The sequence below is a fragment of the Stomoxys calcitrans genome, chromosome 4 (assembly GCF_963082655.1).
Source record: "Stomoxys calcitrans chromosome 4, idStoCalc2.1, whole genome shotgun sequence".
Classification (NCBI taxonomy): Eukaryota; Metazoa; Arthropoda; class Insecta; order Diptera; family Muscidae; genus Stomoxys; species Stomoxys calcitrans.
Genome location: NC_081555.1, coordinates 72,245,085 through 72,255,679, shown reverse-complemented (window position 1 = coordinate 72,255,679; position 10,595 = coordinate 72,245,085). Strand labels below are relative to the sequence as shown.

General features: G+C 34.1%; 1 protein-coding gene across 1 annotated transcript in view; it reads left to right on the top strand.

The window, feature by feature from the left end:
• The first annotated feature begins 3,820 nt into the window (after positions 1-3,820).
• Positions 3,821-10,595, top strand: part of LOC106092154 (uncharacterized) — a 432,693-nt gene continuing 425,918 nt past the window's right edge. Inside the window, exon 1 of the mRNA XM_059368266.1 lies at positions 3,821-3,825. The gene's annotated coding sequence lies outside the window, so the exon portion shown is untranslated. The remainder of the gene's footprint in view (positions 3,826-10,595) is intronic.

Genomic DNA, 10,595 nt, shown 5'->3' with positions numbered 1-10,595 from the left:
AATATAGTAGGCCCAAAAAATCATTAATTGGGTGTCAAGCTATTTTTAACAATCAGATAAATAAGTGCAATAGTTGTATGGGAAGTATGAAGCACTAAATTGGCACTTAAATGTTCTTCGAAGTTGTATTAGAATATCTGCGTCTTCTCTTTAAATACGAACGGTAGTTCAAATATGTCGTTAGCCTGAACTTTTTGAAAGAAATTTTGTATCATTTTAGTTCAATCCAGCTTGATAAGCTATTTCCAAAAACTAAATGGTCTACATATTTGTATTGTTTTGCAAAGATGCAGCTAGCACAATATTAAGAACTCTTACCTCCCTTTTTGAGCAAAGCACTTAGTACGGTTTCAATTATCAGCTATGCTTCTTCCTTGACTTCAAAAGTTTTAAGAAAGATATATTTGTTAACATTTGCATACATTTTTAAACAAACAGTTATTTATGCTATTTTATATGTATTTTCGCTCATTTCTAAAATTTGTATATCGGAGAAATGTAATTTGTCAAATGTCCACAGAAATAGGATCACGACACATGTGGGAAAAAAAACTTAAATATCCACTTATATTTGGGTTTCATATCTGGTTTTGAAATTGATGATGGCACAAAAGCTCCTACCAACTTACACCTTCTATCTCTTTTCGTATGATTTCGTCCAACGATCCCATGAAAAGCAGCATCTTTTCTATTTGAGTGAAAAACTTGTTTTTCCAAACACTTTTTTTGTCACGTTACCTCATAGTTGTCTCATCTTTAGAGACTGGTTTAGACGATATACACTTGTCTAATGTAACAACAAAAAAATTCATCATAGCAATCGATAATTGCAAACTACAATTTGCACTTTTCAATATGTGAAAGAAAGAATAAACATTGAATTGAACTGAACAGAAATAGGGGAGATCCAAAGCTTTTCATCGGCACACAATGAACAAACATTACGCACCGAACCAATTTTTTTCCTAATTTTATAGATTTGAGACAAAGATTAACAAACTTAATTCAAAAATGATCTATTTTCCATCTTTGTAAGGAAACATTTCCTTTGGTGAAAAATATGTTTTTATACCCTCCACCATGGGATGGGGGTACACTAATTTTGTCATACTGTTTGTAACAACTCGAAATATGCTTTTAAAACCCCATAAAGTATACCCCATAATAAGTCGATCTAGCCATGTCCGTCTGTCCGTCGAAAGCAAGCTAACTGTCAAAGAAGTAAAGTTAGGCTCTTGAAATTTTGCATAAATACTTCTTATAAAACCATGTTTCCACTTGGACCAAATTTAGATTTGCGACGAGATTTCGGAAATCTCGTGCTTTGCAACGAGATTTCCCATACATGTTCCATGTAAGCAAAATTTGAGGAGATTTGTAGCAAATGTCCTTCCAAATTCAAATGCAACACTGCGTTTGCATTGCATACCGGTTATTATTCGGAATTTTTCTTAACATCTGACAATTTTTTATTGAAATTATAAAATTAAGTAGATTTGGGCTCTAGTGGAAACATGGTTTTAGTGAATGTCGGTTGGGATTATAAATGGGCCAAATCGGCCCATATTTTGGTATAGCTGCCATATAAACCGATCTTGGGTCTGGATTTCCTGAGCCTCTAGAGGCCACAATTCACTTCCGCTTTGGCTGAAATTTTGCTCCTGTCGTTTTGATGCCACTTCCAATAACTGTGTTAATACCTTGATATAGCTGCTATATAAACCGATTTTGGATCTTGACTTTTTGAGCTCCTAGCTGGCGCAATTCTTATCCGATTTGGCTGTAATTTTACATGTAGTATTTTAGTATCACTTCCAACAACTGTGTTAGGTATGGTTCAAATCGGTTAATATCCTGATATAGCTGGCATATAAACCAGTCTTGGATTTTGACTTCTTGAGCTTCTAGAGGGCGCAATTCTTATCCAATTTGGTTTTAATTTTGCAAGTGTTGTTTTGGTATCACTTCCAACAATTTGCCAAGTATGGCCTAAATCAGTTAATAACTTGATATAGCCGCCATTTAAACCGACCTCCCGATTAGACTTCTTGAGCTTCTAGAGGGGGTAATTTTTACTCGATTTGCCTGAAATTTTGGAGGTAGTATATTTCTATGACTTCTAACAACCATAACATGTACGGTCCATATCAGCCAATAAATTGACCTATAAATATATATTGAAAAAGTCATTCAAAGAACTTGACAAATGCGGTCCATGTTGGAGGGTATATAAGATTAGGCCTTGCCGAACTTTGCACGCTTTCACTTGTTTCTTTTTTTTTCTCGTAACCAACACTTAGGGTATTTTTCCTATAAATACAGTGCATTGCTTTGTAGTTTAGGAAAGTTAAGGATTGGAGTGGAGAAAGAGGGAGTAGCGTTTATTGATATTCCTTTAAAATTTCTGAACGTCAATGTTGGTGGAAAAGACATTAGCCGGAAGTCGATTCCAGGGAAAAATTAATTTTCTCGTTAATGCATGGTCCGGTCAACTGGCCAATCAACTACAAACTGATGTGAGTTCCTGGCAGGTCTTGTATTCCTGGTGAATATCCTAACGTCAGGAATAAGAAGACAGATATCCCCAGAACACACGCCATGAAAGTAACGATAGAGCAGTACCACGCAGTACCCACATTCCGACGATGTTCGAGAGAAGCAATAGAGTTGGATATCCTACTGTCCCCAAACCAACACCATCGCTCTCCGCTGAACCCGATCAAGCAGTTCCAAGGATAACTTTGGAGCTCCTACCCATATATGAGAGCTATACTCCATCTTCGGTCTGATGTAGGTAGTATAGATATTAAAATCAGAGAAATTGAACTACTTTTTCTTTCGACTTTTCGAATACGTGTTTTGACCAACGGACATCACATTGTATCTTCATGCCCACGTCGATAGATATCGACGATTGTGGTGGGTCAGTCAATCGTATGAGAAACAAGAAACAGCACTGCGTCTTCTGGGCGTTAAAGTATACTTCGTTCATTCTACCCAACTCGGAAATGACTAACAAATCCTGGCAGAGCGTCTCATCCATATTGCGCCTCCTGTCCCCAGTTTCTTGAGGACTGATGAATAAATGTGAGGAATAAATATGAATGACACAACTACTCTCATCGGCAAATAAGTAGACTGGATTCGAAGTCTGACCCAAAAGATCGTCAACGAAAATAAGGAAAAGGGAAGGGGAAAGAGCATAGCCTTGGGGAGCACCTGATGTGTTTATTAGAAGAAATAAAATGAAAGAGAAGATTTCTGGAAATAAAATGAAGAAAAATGTTCCGTTCACACACCCACACTGAACACACTGATGTTATCCTTTTCACGTTGTTGTAAAATAGTTGTGAGCACAGGTGCACATGCACCACATTTTATGACATAGTAAAAAGAATCATGATTTTTGTAAACTACACACAGCGCACTTACATCATAAGCTTTAAGTAGTAATGAGGCAATTATGCTGCATTTTCCTGCTTAATATGCCTTTCCACTGTTGTTATTCCACTTTACCGAACACGAGAAATGGATTACTGTTGTTGTGTTAAAAGACAAATAACAGAAAAACCAAACAATGGGTTTCCTCGCCGAAAGGGAAACTAAGAAGGGATAATACTTAGGTAGACCCAAAAAAATGTTGGCAAACAGATTCAAGATCCTTTTTTGAATGAGATATTGAACAGTAGGCAAATGGAGTTGTGTGTCTTTTATAGGTTAGGTCAGGTTGAAAAAAGGGTGCGGATATTAATCCGCCCCATGCCCCTATGGACATACACCTAAGTGAGTAATTGGTTTGTTGCGCGAGATAAGGATGGTGGAACCTCCGTGGTTAAAAAAAAATAACTCTTTGCAATTTGAAGTCTGAACAAAGAATAATTTTTATTTTCATTTTAAATCTTAAAGAAAACTAAGTTACAATATAATAAATGATGATTAAAGTAAAAGCTAGATTTCTTGGAATTATACAATAAAAGTTACAAAACAATTTCTTATTAATTAGTTGGTGTTCTTATTGCTAACAATGATATTGGTTATATGAGACAAATATATTTATTGGTTATTCAGCGTTAATTATGACCTAAATCAATAGGTTAACGTTCTCGGTGGTTTTGGTGGAGATAATAAGGTGGGTGTCGTAACTGGTTTTGGTGGAGACAATAAGGTGGGTGTCGTAACTCGCGCTCTAAAATCTAAAAAGTAACCTCGAAAAAGAACATTTTAAGTTAGGAATTCCGTGCTATTTACAAAACCGCTAAGTTGGTTCATGTCTGGTATTGTGTCTCACCTAAGTACCGGTGTCTTTTTTTCCACGAAAGCCGGGCAATGACATATGAAATGATCCAACGTCTCATCGTCTTCCCCACATGCTATCACTTGCCGTACCGATTTTAAATAAATGAGCTCGTAATCCTATGCGTCCCGTTATGATATCAAAAGCTATACTGACCTCATTCTTGCTTCCTTCTAGTAATAGCCTCGTCCTCTCACGATAGGATTTTCGCCGTCCTACCGACTGTTTCACCGTTCCACATTGTAACATGCGCGTTCGACGCCCGCGCGGATTGTGCCATGATGCGGATTGTGCCATCCTCAGAAAAGGCGTTAATATCCTTCTTACACTGCTAGACTTTTCGTGACCTTACCGCACTGGTTATTATTGCCCATACGGCCATTTTAATGTCCGTAAAAATGTTCACACTTGACGTCCTCGCGTTAGCACCACACCACCTCACACATTCCGTGATCGCTAGGATCTCCGTCTGCAGGAACGTATTGGGTTGCCCAAAAAGTAATTGCGGATTTTTCATAGAGTGACTCTGTAATTGCATTCTTTCTTCTGTCAGTTATCAGCTGTTACTTTTAGCTTGCTTTAGAAAAAAAAGTGTAAAAAAGTATATTTGATTAAAGTTCATTCTAAGTTTTATTAAAAATGCATTTACTTTCTTTTAAAAAATCCACAATTACTTTTTGGGCAACCCAATATTATGGTCAGGCAGCCTATAACAGATCTCAGTCCCTAGGCAACATATAAACAAACTAACAAACAAACCAAGCGCAACACTTTCGTTTTTATATAATGGGCTAGCTCGCCTGGTTTGTTTTGTTACACCTTAAAGTGGCTTGTCCCGGTCGTTCTGCATGAGCGTTTGGGGAATATTTGAAAAACCTCAGACACTTGTTCCCTATATATTCTAACTACACTTTCAAAGACCTTACATTTAAGTTCCATATTGTCCGGTTTTTTCCTGAGTCGGGCGGATCAGCAGGCACTTTGTGTCTAAAATTATTATCAGATTTGTATTGCAGTGCTGTCCAATTCAAGTTTAAGCTCGATCATAAGGGACCTTCTTTTTACAGCCGAGTATAGAAAAAAGGCGTGTAGCGTGTATCACCTCTTAGTATAATACCAACACACAAGCAATCAAACAAAGCCACCTTTGACACAATGAAATAAAAGATGAAGAAAAAATAGAGTTTTCACAGAAGAAAAAAAAAGGAAATGATAGCACCTCTTAAAATAAAAAATACTACACTGAATGATTGAGCAGGATCATTCATAACTCTTTTCAATCTTTAGCCACAACAACAACACATCAACATCATAAAATAAGACCCAATCACTACAAACAATAAGTATAAATCAAACGCTTAATAGAAAAGACATAATCTAAAGCAGTAGCATATGCAATTGGATCCGTGTGTAACAAACCAAGCACATCACTCACCATCACAACACCCCTCCCCACCACACGACTAGCTTTTATTTCTCTTAATCTCACCCAGTGCTCTCATACTATGCCACTCTATTTGTGGGAGCGTTCACTGTTATTTGTATGTAGTGTTCTGTTATGACTGCCAACAACTGTGCCAAGTATGGTCCAAATCGGTCTATAAACTGATACAGCTCCTATTTAAACCGATCTCTCGATTTGACTTCTGGAGCCCTTACAGGTCGAGTACTACGATTTTGATTACTTGTATTCCAGTGGGTAATGATATGTGGAGGCCACCGTAGCGCAGAGGTTACCATGTCTACCTATGACGCTTAACGCCTGGGTTTGAATCCTGGCGAGACCATCAGAAAAAAAATTCAGCGGTGTTTTTTCCCTCCTAATGCTGGCAACATTTGTGAGTTACTATGCCATATAAAATTTCTCTCCAAACAGGTGCCGCACTGTGGCACGCCGTTCGGACTCGGCTATAAAAATGAAACCCCTTATCATTGAGCTTAAAACTTGAATCGGACTGCATTCATTGATATGTGAGAAGTTTGCCCCTGTTCCTTAGTGGAATGTTTATGGGCAGAATTTGCAATGATATATGCTTACCTGTTTTTACTGGGCAATTTTTATACCCACCACCGAAGGATGGGGATATATACATTTTGTCATTCCGTTTGCAACACATCGAAATATCAATTTCCGACCCTATAAAGTATATATGTATATTCTTAATCGTCGTAAAAATCTAAGACGTTGTAGCCGTTGGATAAAGCTGCCAAATAGACTGATCTCCCAATTTAAGGCCTTGAAACCATAAAATGAGCATTTATTACCCGATTTCGCTGAAATTTGGCACAAGGACCTATGTTAGTCTTTCTGACGTCAGTTTCCTATATGGTTCAGATGGGTCTATATTTGGTTATAGCTGCCATATATACCGATCGCCCAATTTTAAGTCTTGGGCCCATAAAGGAGCATTTATTACCAGATTTCGCTGAAATTTGGCCTATTGATCAATGTTAGGATTTTCCACGTCCATGTGCTATATGGTTCAGATCGGTCTATGTTTTGATATATCTGCCATATTGGCAAATATTCTGTTTTAACAACTTGAACAGTGAATTTACGTTCGTGCCGAGTTTGGTCCAAATCGGACCATATTTAAATAAAAATGCAAGGGGATCATAAATGATGCATTTTTCTCCGGATTATGGCGAAAAGTGGTTAACATATATATCCGAGTTGATGGATATTCAAGGTTTGACCCTTCCGAACTTTTTACTTGTTAATTTTGGGGCTGTCACTAGTAAATTTTGTTTCGTTCCTCTTTTTTATGTGAATTTTAAAAAAAAATAGATTTTATTATAATGAGATTAGTTTGTAGAGTTATATTGAAGTTCGTTACAGAAAGGTTGGGTAGATGAAAATCTTTTAAAAAATATGTGGTTTCAATTTTTATTCGTAATAGAGAATAAGTACGACTGTAGTTGCCATAGACCGACCAGCCGATTTTGGGTCTTAAGCCCATAAAACCCGCATTTATTGTCTGATTTGCAACAGAGAGTTGTGTTAATGTCCCCAATATCCGGCCCGAATATGGTGTATATCGAGCCATATTTACATATAGCTGCCATATCGGCCGATCTACCACTTAAGGGCCATAACCCCATTACAAAGAAATGAACCAAATCTGATCCAGATCAACCCATATTTAAATATTAATTTGGATATATAGTTGGTATATAATTTATAAGAAAATAAATATTTCCATGGTGGTGGGAATCCAACTAAATGCGTAACAATTTTCACAATATATTTATTTGTTTTTGTTAAAAATTATAACTATATAGAAATTATATTTTATGGAGAGATAAAAAACCACTTTGAGTCTGTGTGGGACCGTGATACAAAAAATCAAATTTCTATGTCAAAAATAATTAAAGCAATTAACGTCTATTTCGAAAAGTTTTTTTTTCATAGTTGAGTTTTTTGTAACTTGATTCATATTCAGTTTGGGTTTTACAATTATGACATGACCATTGTTGACATACGACCCCAAAAGCTATAAAAAGGTAAAAAAAGTTGCACTCTGTTGTAATTTCTTCCAGCCAGCCTCTTCATGTAATAAACATAATGGCAACCCCTTATACTGAAATTTTCTTCTTGGCTATTACATTAAATAATATGCGTTTTACTTCTTCTGGAAATCCAAACGTTTAAAAAACACCCACTATTTGTCTAAAAAACGAACAATATTTGCTCACTCCATCAAGTTGGGTTACTTTAAACAAAACCAACAATAGTTTGTTCCAAAATATTTTATGTACTTTACTCTTTGAAGTACGGCATCCGCAAAATTTACTGAGGAATAATGGGACAAGAGAAATGCAAGTGCAAATTTGCCCATGAACATTCTATTAAGGAACAGGAGCAAAATATGTGAAATAGTCTCGCATAAATGTTAATTCATTCCAAAACCTTAAAAAATTTATCAAAATAATATAGAATATATACTCCGATATACAGGGACGCAGCCAGGATTTTATTTTGGGGGGAGTCACCCCACATTTTTTTAAAATCGAAAATTGCAAAAATACGTCTGTTACTGTGAAATGAGTAAAGATACCACAAAAAAAATTTCTGAAAATTGTGGTCGGCTATGACATTTGGTCATAAAATCAGAGCTTAATTTTATACTCATTGCCAACATACTATTTATAGGTCTATCCTAATCTTTCAAAGAATCCAAATTCGAGTTGACTTTGCGAATATCTTAGTTTTATAGTTAAAGTTTCGGCGAATCAGCTTCAGTATTTTGATGAATTTTTCTTTCATTTGCGATCATTTTTGCTCTCAAACTAGTTTTGTGATATCAACAGGTTATTGTTTGTGTCAATCCATTGGTTTTAAATAACATTTATTTCCATAAAAATTTACTCAAACAAACTGAAAACATTAAGCATTTATAATTGTTAAATATTTCATAAAGTAAATTTCTACCAATTTTTACGATGAACCATCTGCATTCTGCTTAAATAATGTCGCCAAATTTTTCTTCGAACTTTATTAAAATCGATCGAAAATCTGTTTTTGATGAAAAAGATGTCCGGTAAAAATTGCATCCAACTATTTTTGTATATGCTAAAAATTTATTAGTCCTAAAGTTTTCCTAATTTATTGCAATAAAAGAACTAAAGTTGGTAGAACTAAAAATCAGAAACATCTAGAGATTTCTTAGTTATTGCAGTTTATATGGTTTTATATTTTTAATTTATTCCAAAGAATAATTGGTAATATATAACTATTACCAATTATTCTTTGGAAAAGTTTTTCAGACTAACAAGCAAAATATTTCATTTTATGTAATTTTTTAAATATTATTTTTTTACGGATAAAATTTCATTCAAAGTAATAAAATGAGAATTAAGAGAAAATTCATATAGAATTATGTCTTAGAAAAATGTTTGTTAAATGCTTGTTTTTCGGAAAAATTTTTATAAAAAAAGTTTTTGGCAAGAAAATTTTATGAAAATTTTGGTTTAAAGAAACTTTAAATAAATTTTCCTTTAAAGCAATTACAAAAATTTTATCTTTCGAAAAACTTACATTGCGATTCGGTCTTTAAAAAAATTTAATTAACCCATTAAAGACGAAAAATAACTAAGAACAGAGCTGCCTTAGAGAAATTCTAGCTCAAGTTAGGAAATAGGTATCGTTATGAAATTGGGATTGGCGTAAAGTGGACGACTGAAACCAGTTACAACTATTTTCCCATCATGTTTTGAGTGAAAATTGGCTTGTCGAAAGTCTGCAATTTTTTATATCCCAAAAATCAAACGAAAAAATTTCAGAAAACTTAGTAGTGAGATTCATGGAATTTTTTTTTTAATGTCCTATTGCATTTGATGGCTTCTATATTAAAAATAAATAAATTTATGGCTATAATCCTACTTCTTTTGATAAAAGGTTCGATTTTATTCCAAAATCATTAAATCCAGCTTTCTTCGCTTAATGGTCATAAAATATTAAAAAAAATGTTTTTTTAAGAAATAAAAAGATTTTGTTTTCAGATATATTTAAAATTTGAAATATTTAAAAAATTGCTGCATCAATATACAAAATTTCATCAAAATCAGACAACGGAATCCAAGGTCAGGCGTAATGGGTTAAAATTTTGTCTTCAAAAATATTTATTGAAATTTGAATATAGAAAAAATTTTAGGAAAACGTTGTTTGGGACAGATAAGCACAATAAAAAGTCTTTAAAAATGTTTATGCAAAATGCAATGTCGCAAAATGCAAGTTTTTATTGAAATTTTGGCTTTAAAAACTCGAAGTTAGTTCATTGTTAGAGAGTTTTCGCTGAAATTTAAAATGTTATTGACATTTTTTATAAAGACTAATTTTATCTTTAGAAAAAATTTTAATTTAAATGTTGTTTTTAGAACAAAATTTAAAAAAAATTTTTTCTTTAAAAAATAATTTCGAGGGATCCGGCCCATGCGAAGTTTTGTCATTGGAGAATTTTACGCTGAAGTTTTGTCTTTAAAAAAATTTCATTAAATTTTGTTTAGAAAAAATGTCATTACATTTTTTTTGCTAAGTTTTTTATTATGATTTTTTCCCTAAGAAAAATAATTTTAAGGCCAAATGTTGTCTTTGTAGAATATTATATACATAAAATCATTTTAAAAAATGTTACTGAAATTTTGTATTAAAAATTTATTTAATTTAAATTTTTTTCTTTAGACAATATCATTTTGGGGTGGGGGCTCGTGCCCGACACATATCTCAATATTTGTGCATGTTCAGACATTAATTTGCAATGAAACTTGATGCCAATGGGCCATGTAATCTTCACTTATAAAG